General features: G+C 36.5%; 1 pseudogene; it reads right to left on the reverse strand.

The window, feature by feature from the left end:
* Window positions 1–2,809: 2,809 nt before the first annotated feature.
* Window positions 2,810–9,748, reverse strand: LOC116105478 (annotated as a pseudogene).
* Between the last annotated feature and the right edge of the window lie 494 nt (window positions 9,749–10,242).

Raw genomic sequence — 10,242 nt, forward strand, 5'->3', positions numbered from 1 at the left:
TCTCACAGTCTCACTCTGTCCCAGATATGGTTAAGCCTAAGGATAACACTGAGTCTGTAGAAACTCACTTTGACATTGCTGATACTTCAACTCAGCTTCACCAACACACTCAATCTGAAGTTAACCTATCTTCTACAGCACTTAATGTTGATTGTTTAACTCAGCCTAACCAGCATCCTCCACTCATGGTTGATCAATTGCCAATAATACATCCTGAGTTGACTAAACCGAACACAGACTCTGAATCAGTCTCCACTTCACACCTGTCTACTTCTCTTGGTATTCAACTAGAAGTGGTCCTGCTATTAGCTCATAGTATTCCACCTGGTTATAGTTCCAACTCAACTCATAATGCTCACCCCATGCTTACATGATAAAAAACAGGTTGCTTTAAGGTCAATCATAGATTTTTTCCCCTAACTCAAGCCTTACTCTCCACTCATGTGATTCTTCAAGAGCCAAAATCTGTCAAGGAAGCTTTGACTACTCCCGAATGGAAAAATGCTATGGAAGTAGAGTATCAAGCTTTGCCAAATAATAAAACTTGGGAGATGGTACCTTATGAACATGGTATGCATGTGGTTGGTTGTAAATGGGTATTCAAAACCAATCTCAATTCGGATGGAAACTCTTCAAAAATACAAAGCTAGGTTAGTTGCCAAGGGTTTTCAACAAACCTCTGGCTTGGATTATTTTGATACCTTCTCTCCGGTTGTTAAAGTAGCTACAATACGCATAATTTTGTCGTTGGCTGTTCATAGAAATTGGCAAGTTCAAAAACTTGATGTTAACAACGCTTTCTTAAATAGAAAGCTTACGGAGAAGGTTTACATGATGCCATCTAATGGTTTTTCAGATTATGCTGGTCCACAATAGGTTTGTAAGTTGAATAAGGCCCTGTATGGTCTTAAGTAGGCCCCGCGGGCCTGGTTTGATAAGTTGAAAGGGGCACTTTTAGCTTGGGGTTTCCTGAATTCCAATTCTGATATCAGTCTCTTTTACTACAAAAAAGGTGAGGATGTGATCTATCTCTCAGTCTATGTAGATGATATTTTGGTGACCGATAATAATTCTCAACTTATTGCTCAAGTGGTTAGAGATCTTAATGATCAATTTACTCTCAAAATTATGGGAGAAGTGAGCTATTTTTTGGGGTTTGAAGTTTGTAGGAATAATGTTGGTCTGTTACTTACACAAACAAAGTATGCTCAAGAGCTTTTAGATAAATCTAATATGGGAAATTGTAAACTGTGTCTCACCCTTATGACCATTGGGACAAAATTGATGAAAGAAGATGAAAATTTATTTGAACATCCAACGCTCTATCGTAGTATCATTGGCTAATTATAGTACCTTATATTGTCCAGGCCCGATATTGCATTTACAGTCGACAAACTCAACCAATTCCTTTAGAGTCCCTCGACTGTACATTAGATAGATTGTAAAAGAGTGTTACAATATATTAACGGCACTCTTCAGTATGGCATTCTGTTTAAGAAACATAATCACTTTAATCTTGAAGCCTATGCTGATGCTAATTGGGCTAGCGATGTTAATGATCGTCGATCAACTAGCGGTTATGTAGTATTCCTTGGAGACAACCTGGTTCAATTGAGCTCAAAGAAGCAAAATGAGACTTCTTTATCGTCTACAGAAGCTGAGTATAGAGCCTTAAGTCAGGTTACAACAGAAGTGATTTGGGTTTAACATTCTTTAAGGAACTAGGGATTGAAGTTAAAAAGACTCTCATCATTTGGTGTGATAACATGAGTGCTAGAGCCTTATTCTCCAATCCTGTATTTCATGCTTGAACAAAGCATATAAAGATAGATGTACATTACGTTAGAGAGTTGGTTGTTCAATATGTCTCCACCAAATTTCTAAAAGCTGATATCCTAACCAAAGCTTTGTTAGGCAGCAGATTCAATACATTGTGGGAGAAATTGAATGTGTTTTCTGTCTTACTTAGTTAAAATTGTTGTGTTGAATTATTGCAACACAGTTTAGTAGAGTTGACAGCTCATGCTTTTTTATCAGATCAGGGAGTAATAGAATAGAAATCAGCTTTGTTAAGTAATGAAAATACAAGTTCCAGATTTGAAGCTTGTCTTTACAGGAGAATGTTGTTGAGTAGACTTGCAGGTTACTGTAGAACAGAGTTGAAGTTTCTTTATCACAGAAGGATTTTACTAAGCAGAGTTGAAGTTAGTTTATAGAAAGAGCATGTTGCTGAGCAGAATTGAAGGTTACTACAGAATAGAATTGAAGTGTAGAATTGAAGTTTTGTCTTTATGGAAGAATGTTGCTAAGAAAACTTAAAGGTTACTGCAGAATAGAACTTTTACAGTAGAATGTTGTTGAGCAGAATTGAAGTTTGCACAATCACAGAGTTTATAGAAAGTGAGAGAGTCCAATTTATGGGGTAATATTGAAGAAATGGATTGTAGAGCAGAATAAAAGCAACAGCTGTTTTCCTAGTCAAAAGAGTTTGGTTTAAGGGAGAAAATTGAGAAAAAGAGACAAAGAACAGGGGTCATTTTTGTAACAATTCAAATAACTAGGATTGTTTTAAAATTAGTAGATAACTAGCAGTCTTATACACTGCATTTTCAGTATTATATCAGCTGAATGAAACGTTGCGTTTTGGGTATTGTAATATCAGTATAAAAGAGCTTATTCTTTGTGAGAGCTAAAGTAATGAAATCAGAAGCTACCCACTTAAAACTCTAGCTCGTGTAACTAACTTTTTCCCTCTTTTGCGTGTATCATTTTTCTTCTTGATTCTAGTAGAATCTCTTCACTGACCAACTCAGCATATAGATGACCAAAAGCATACTAAAACACCTGCAAAATTTGTCAACGCCTGCACATATTTTGCATTTGTGACTGGAAATCTTTGTTGATCATTGTAATTGGGTTGTATACTTCCAGAACCTGTTGCTTTAAAAGAAGCTCCATTTTTAAAGACATCTTTGACTGAATAAATTTTCGATAAGCTTCCCAATTTCCATATTACCTATTTAAATTAAACATCAATAGATATAACTATTATGTCAAAACCAACATGTAACATTCTAGTATTACTATCAAATTAGAGTCTTGAAACATAAACTGTAACTGAACATCTTGATAGTAACATATAGTTATACGAATTATATATCGAAGTTACCTCTTTCTTCCCTGATTTTTGCGTGATAAACAAGTTGGCTTCACTCATGATTTGAGGGTTCATGCTTCCTCCAATAGCATAGCTTGTCCATTCTTTGTACAAGTTATTTGCTACATGAGCAAATCCATAGCGAACTCTGCATTATTTTTCATGTCAAAGTCCTATCTCAGGCTAAAAATTAGAAAAAAAAAATCATATTCTAAATGTTGTAACCTGAGTCTAATTTTACTAGTCCAAGAATCAATTCAACACAAAACAAGAATCAACAATCACACACAAGAGACAATCTTTTACCATGGTTCACCTATCCAATGTTGGATAGATTACATCCACGTTGAGCTCCGAAATAAGGAGACTCACTACACTAGGATTATTCAACAGTTTACACAAAGATTACAAGATTGATCTACTGAATCTGACAAATACAACCACCCAGAATTAATCACTCTAATCCCGTACCTGTAGTTCACAAGATTTCAGAGCACTACTCTAGCCCTTGAAGGAAATGCAATCTTCAATCTAATCCTGCCCAGAATTACAACGAAATCACTACAACAACTAAGCCCTAATCAGTTTCTCAATCACTCGAATGAACCCTAACAGAGAAGACTAACTCGATTGCAATTATCACTGTTTTGACCCATTTTATATCGTTGACTATAAACAAATGTGAGCCACACGATCTGTCTTGAATCAACGTCTAGGATTCACTTCTCCAACTAGACTAAAATGACACCGTAGGCTTCATAATACTTTCAGTCTCCACCTTGAAGCCAACATTCTGCCTTTCTCTATTTTTTTTTTTTTTTTTTTTTTTTTTTTTTTTTGAACCTCCTTTAGTGCAGTAAGTTTCTCACATATTTCTTCTTAGCTCCAGGAATTGACTAGCTGATGTATAGTAAGTTTAAGCATTGCTTGAACTTCGCTGTTGTTACCACTTTGGTTCCCATGTGGGTTGGGTTTTCTTCAGTTGGTACCTTCAGGAGATTTAGTTTTCCTTTTGAAATCAGGTCTTTGACAAAATGATGTCTGACATCCACATGTTTTGTTCTTTCATGATATACCAGGTTTTTGCTTAGGTGAATGGCACTTTGACTGTCCGAATAGACAATTGCAGTGCCACTCAGCAAGTTTGCTTCTTTTAGGATCCCCTATAACCATGTTGCTTCCTTGAAAGCATCTGAGACTTCTACATACTCAGCTTCTGTGGTTGATAATGCAACCAGTGGCTGCAATTGTGATTTCCAGCTAACACTGTTGCCCCCCAATGTGAAGTAGTATGTTGTAGTGGACTTTCAAGAATCTCGATCACCTAGAAAATCAGCATCGACATACCCAACTAGATCAAGTGATGCATTCCTTTTGCAAAAAAAACCAAGCCAATCTGAACAGTACAGTTTATATATCTAAGCAACCACTTTAGGGCATTCCAATGTTCATATCTAGGATTTGACATAAATCTACTCAATAGTGATATTGCATAAGCCAAATCAAGTCTGGTGCTTATCATGGCATACATCACAGAACCTATGGCATACGAATAAGGGATATTTTCCATTTTTAACATTTCAGATTCTGTTTTAGGGCATTGTGACTTACTAAGGATGAAGTGGTTTGCAAGGGGCATTGTGACAACTTTGGAGTTAGCCATGCCAAACTTAGAGGCCAGTTTCTGTAGGTATAGAAATTGATCAAGTTTTAGGCTGTTTGAACTTCTATCTCTATCAATCATCATTCCTAGGATTTTCTTTGCTCTACCTAAGTCCTTCATGTCAAATTCAGCACTTAATTTGGCTTTTAATTCATTAATCTGAGACATGGACTTACTAATCAACAGCATGTCGTCTACATATAACAATAGGTATATTGGCATGTTATTTGTGCAAGCAAAATAGGAACAGTTATCATACATACTTCTAGTGAATCCACTTCCTACTATGAATGCATCAAAGCTCTTATACCACTGCCTAGGGGACTGTTTTAGTCCATACAATGATTTGTTCAGTAAGTATACATACTTAGGCAACTTTTTATTCTTAAACCCTATGGGTTGGCTCATAAATATCCTTTCATCTAACTCACCATGCAAAAAAGCAGTTTTAACATCCAATTATTCTATCTCTAAATCATATTGTGCATCAATTGATAACATGAGTCTAATTGTTTTAAATTTAACTACCAGTGAGAAGATTTTAGTAAAATTAATACCTGTCCTCTATGTGTAGCCCTTGGCCACTACCCTGGCTTTGAATCTTGGTGGATTAGATTGGTTTATCCCCTCTTTCAGTTTGTAGAGCCATCTGCATTCCACCAATTTTTGATCTTTGCGCTTTGGAACAAGTGTCCAGGTGTTGTTCAGGTGTAGTGACTCCATTTCCTCATTAATTACAGCAACCCACTCTTTCTTGTCCTTTGATCCAATTGCCTCAACATATGTATGAGGTTCAGTTCTGTGTATATTTGCACCAGCCAGCAGTGCTGCGTAGATCAAGTCAGCATAGTTGAACCTTGTGAGAGGTCTGATTTCCCTCCTGACTCTGTCTCTATCTAATTGGTATTAGGCCAGGTCACCATGTTGGTCCCCTTTAGTGTATACTGTTGGATCTTCTTTATCCTCATGATCTTGGTTTGGTTATAGCTGATCCTTTGTTATATCAACCTCATCAGTTTGGTTATATTGATCAGAATGAGTTGCAAGCTCTACCTCAAACTGAGTTATCACAGTTTGGCCATAATTTTCAAGATCTCCTTGTGAGCTACCTACATTGTTAGTACTAGATTTACAAGGAAAAATAGTTTCATTGAAAATCACATCTCGACTGACGATTACTTTGACCCTTGGGGCTGCCCTTTCCTAAAGCCTATAGCCTTTGGTTCCTTCTTGGTACCTTAGAAAAACACACTTAAGGGATCTAGGCTCTAGCTTCCCATCTCGAGTGTGTGCATAAGCAGCACACCCAAACACTCTCTGGTGATCAAGAGATGGTCTTCTCCCATATCACCTCTCTTCAGGGCACTTAAAGTCTATAGGGCTTGAGGGACTTCTATTAATAAGGTAGGCTGTAGTAACTAGTGCTTCCCCCAAAAAAGTTTTTGGTAGACCAGCAGTGAAAATGAGACATCTAACCCTTTCTAGTAGGGTTTTATTCATTCTCTCAGCAACCCCATTGCTGAGGGGTTCCCCTAACAGTCCTATGTCTTAAAATGCCCTTACTTACATAATAAGAGTGAAATTCAAAGTTGCAGAATTCTAATCTGTTATCATTCCTAAGGGCTTTTACCTTTCTGTTTACATGGTTTTCAACCAGGTTTTTCCAGCCTTTAAACTTGGTTAAGGATTTATCCTTAGACTTGAGAAGGTACATCCATACCTTTCTACTATAGTCATCCACAATGGAGAGGAAATAGCTATTCCCTCCATGTGTCCTAACCTTTTCAGGACCCCATAAATCTGTATGCAAATAATCCAGACAATTTTCAGCTAGATGAGTTCCCTTTTGGAAACTCATCCTATGTTGTTTACCCAACACACATGTTTCACAGAAGCTCAAATCAGATATGGATTCCTTACCAAGTAGCCTTGCTGGCTTAAGACAATCATACCTTTCCGGCCTATATGGTAAGTCTCAAGTGCCATTTCTCTGCAGTAGAAGGGTTAGTAGATAACAAAGCAGAATTAACAGCAGGTGCATAGGATTGGCCACACAGAATGTACAAACCATTTTGTTTGATTTTTTCAAGCATTATATCATCATTTTTATAAACCACTATAGACCCATTTTGTGCCTTATAACTACATCCAGCTTCATCCAGTGTTCCTAATGAGATCAGGTTTCGTTTGAATTTAGGTATGTACCTCCCTCTAGTTAGCATTATGATCTTACCATTATTCAACCTAATGGTTATGTTTCCTATGCCTTGAACCTTACAAGAGTGGTTGTTTCCCATGAATACAATTTCATATTCTCCTTTCTTAAGGTTTTGGAACCATTGTATGTTTGGGCTCATATGGAAAGTGCATCCTGAATCTAAAACCCAATCCTTACTGCTAGCTAAATTTGAGACTGTGAGAGCTTTTGAGATCTCAATATTACTGCTGGTATTGGCTAAATTACTCTCTGTGTTATGTTGTTTCTATTTCTTTATCCAGTCATAACAGTTCTTTCTAAGGTGGCCAGTCTTATTACAATGAAGACACTTTTTGGTTTCTCCCTTAGTCTTGTTATTATTCTTCCCCTTCTTCTTAGTTCTAAAACTCATGTTTTGTTGGAAGCTCTTATCATTATCTTTTCCTAATTGTGCTGAATCAGTTTCACCTTTGACAAACAAATTATTGCCATTTCTTTTCTGAATTCTTAACTCTAGTTCCTTGGACTTCAGGCTAGCTATTATCAGGTCAACACTAGGAAATGTCCCAGTGTATTGTAAGGCATTCTTCACCACTAAATACTCATTAGGCAGAGAATTTAACAATATCATTGCTAGATTAGAGTCCTCTAACTCTTGATCAGTACCTTTCAGTAGTAAAGTCATTTTTAGAAATTCATCAAGATTCTCTTCTAAAGACCTAGACATATCCATCTTGTAAGAAAACAAGGCACCTTTAAGAAAAGCTAAATTCGGTGCAGACTGTAAAGAGTATAAAGATTCGAGTTTACCCCAAAGCGTGATCGATATTTCCATGCCGTCTACTTTCGTAGTACAATATCGGACAGGTTCATTATAATCAGGTTATAGGCCTCTTCGTCAATTTCCCTTTTCAGTTTCTCCTTAGGCCACTTGGTGGTGTCCTTCTCCAGAGCAATCCCTACCTTGTTGTGGGAAAGGAAGGCTTTCATCTTCTTCTTCCATCTGTTGAAATCGATCTTCCTATCGTATTGGGAGATCTCCAATACGTATCGTACTCATGGCTCTGTAACTTACAGTGAACCCTAGAAAATTTCAAGATTTACTTTCTGACTTGTGTTTTTGACCCAAACTCAAGAATTAACCCAAGACTCAACAAGATTCGAAGCCCTAGTGATCTAGAATCCTTTAAATCGAAAAACCCCCAAATTCTGACAAACCCTAGAATTTCAAATTCGTCATGAATTGAATCGATCTTAAAACTAGATGAACCCTAGGACCTAGGCTCTGATACCACTGTTGTAACCTGAGTCTAATTTTACCAATCCAAGAATCAATTCAACACAAAACAAGAATCAACAATCACACACAAGAGACAATCTTTTACCATGGTTCACCTATCCAATGTTGGATAGATTACATCCATGTTGAGCTCCGAAATAAGGAGACTCACTGCACTAGGATTATAAAATAGTTTACACAAGGATTACAAGATTGATCTACTGAATCTGACAAATACAACCACCCAGACTTAATCACTCTAATCCCGTACCTGTAACTCACAAGATTTTAGAGCACTACTCTAGCCCTTGAAGAAAATGCAGCCTTCAATCTAATCCTGCCCAGAATTACAACGAAATCACCACAGTAACTAAGCCCTAATCAGTTTCTCAATCACTCAAATGAACCCTAACAAAGAAGACTAACCCAACTACAATTATCACTATTTTGCCATTTTTTATATCGTTAACTGTCAACAAATATGAGCTACACGATCTGTCTTGAATCAACGTCCAGGATTCACTTCTCCAACTAAACTGAAACGACACCTTAGGCTTCATAATACTTTCACTAAAATTTAATAAGCATTCACCTTGGCATTCGTTGCTTACAATTAGGTCCAAAATGATTGAATGCAACACAAACCTTCATGTTTATGTCAAACGAATACTCGTCAGTGTGCCCAAGAAGCATCACTTTGTCTTGGTTTTTGAACCAATTGTTGGAGATTGTAACATCAGTGGACCCTCAAGTGACATCAATTAGACCATCTTGACATTCATATAATGTATTGTGATCGATCCAAACTTTTGAAGCTCTAACCACCCTAATTTCGTCGCCATCTATTCCTCCAAAGTTCATTATCTCTGAGTCTGGACCCATCACTGAGTTTGACTCTCCAAATTGACAATAGTGGATATACAACCTGTGAATGATGACATTTCTCACCTGGTAAAAATAAATTAATAGTAAAGTCCTTTTATGATTGTATATTCACTTGAATACTAATTATTAGTTTAACTAGTTAAATATGTTTTTGCAAGAGACACATTGAAAGAGAAGAAAAGTATTATTAATTACCTTATTGATCAAGAGACACCCAATGCCTGATATGCGAATGTGTGAACCACGTGCATCAATGGTAGTAAAACTACTTATGACAAGTGGTTTTTTAAGTTGAATATTCATGTGCCTTTGAAAAGTGACCCACACTTTTTTAGAGATTATAGTGGCTCTATATCTCAAGGTTCCAGGTTTAGAGTTTAATGGGTCGTCAGTAGAATTTGTAACTGTGTAATAGATTGTATCTTTAACAATGTTGTCAGTCATCTTTCCGGCAAAACCAACAGAACAAGTGGCAAGTTTTTGCCGATTGTTTCTCCACTCAGTGTTCCACCTCAAGCATTTATCAATTACATTCAATTCTAAGGCTAGACTAGCGGAAGGAAAGAGGACAAAGGCAATGGAAAATGCAATAGCTAAGTGGTTCAGTACTTGTGCAACCATAATGTCTGTTATTAGATGAAGAGAAGGAGCAAAAGAGTTTGTTGTGAGTAGAAAGTGAAGAGGGATCAAAGATTAAATACAACTGAGCAAAAAACATAAATAGAAAAAATGTAGGTAGTTTGGTTTGGTTTGATATGTGGCTACAAATAGAAACAAAGTTACAAAATAGTAAGAATTTTTATAATGAGTGAAGCTACAAAGAGAAACAAGTGATAGTAGTTAAGGAAGTTAGCTTTATTTGGAGATTGAAACAATTAGCAAATTAATATGGGCTATCAGCCTATTATATTAGTGAAATAGTTGCAGTTTCGTATATCAGTAGTAATTTTTCTTAAGTATAAAAATGGTTTTTTCTTCTCCGATTGGGTATATCTTAGGTCCAAATAGGAAAATCTTTAACTACAAAAAAATGTAAACATATAATTATTTTTTAGTTAGAA

The sequence above is a fragment of the Pistacia vera genome, unplaced genomic scaffold, assembly GCF_008641045.1.
Source record: "Pistacia vera cultivar Batoury unplaced genomic scaffold, PisVer_v2 Contig50, whole genome shotgun sequence".
Taxonomy (NCBI): Eukaryota; Viridiplantae; Streptophyta; class Magnoliopsida; order Sapindales; family Anacardiaceae; genus Pistacia; species Pistacia vera.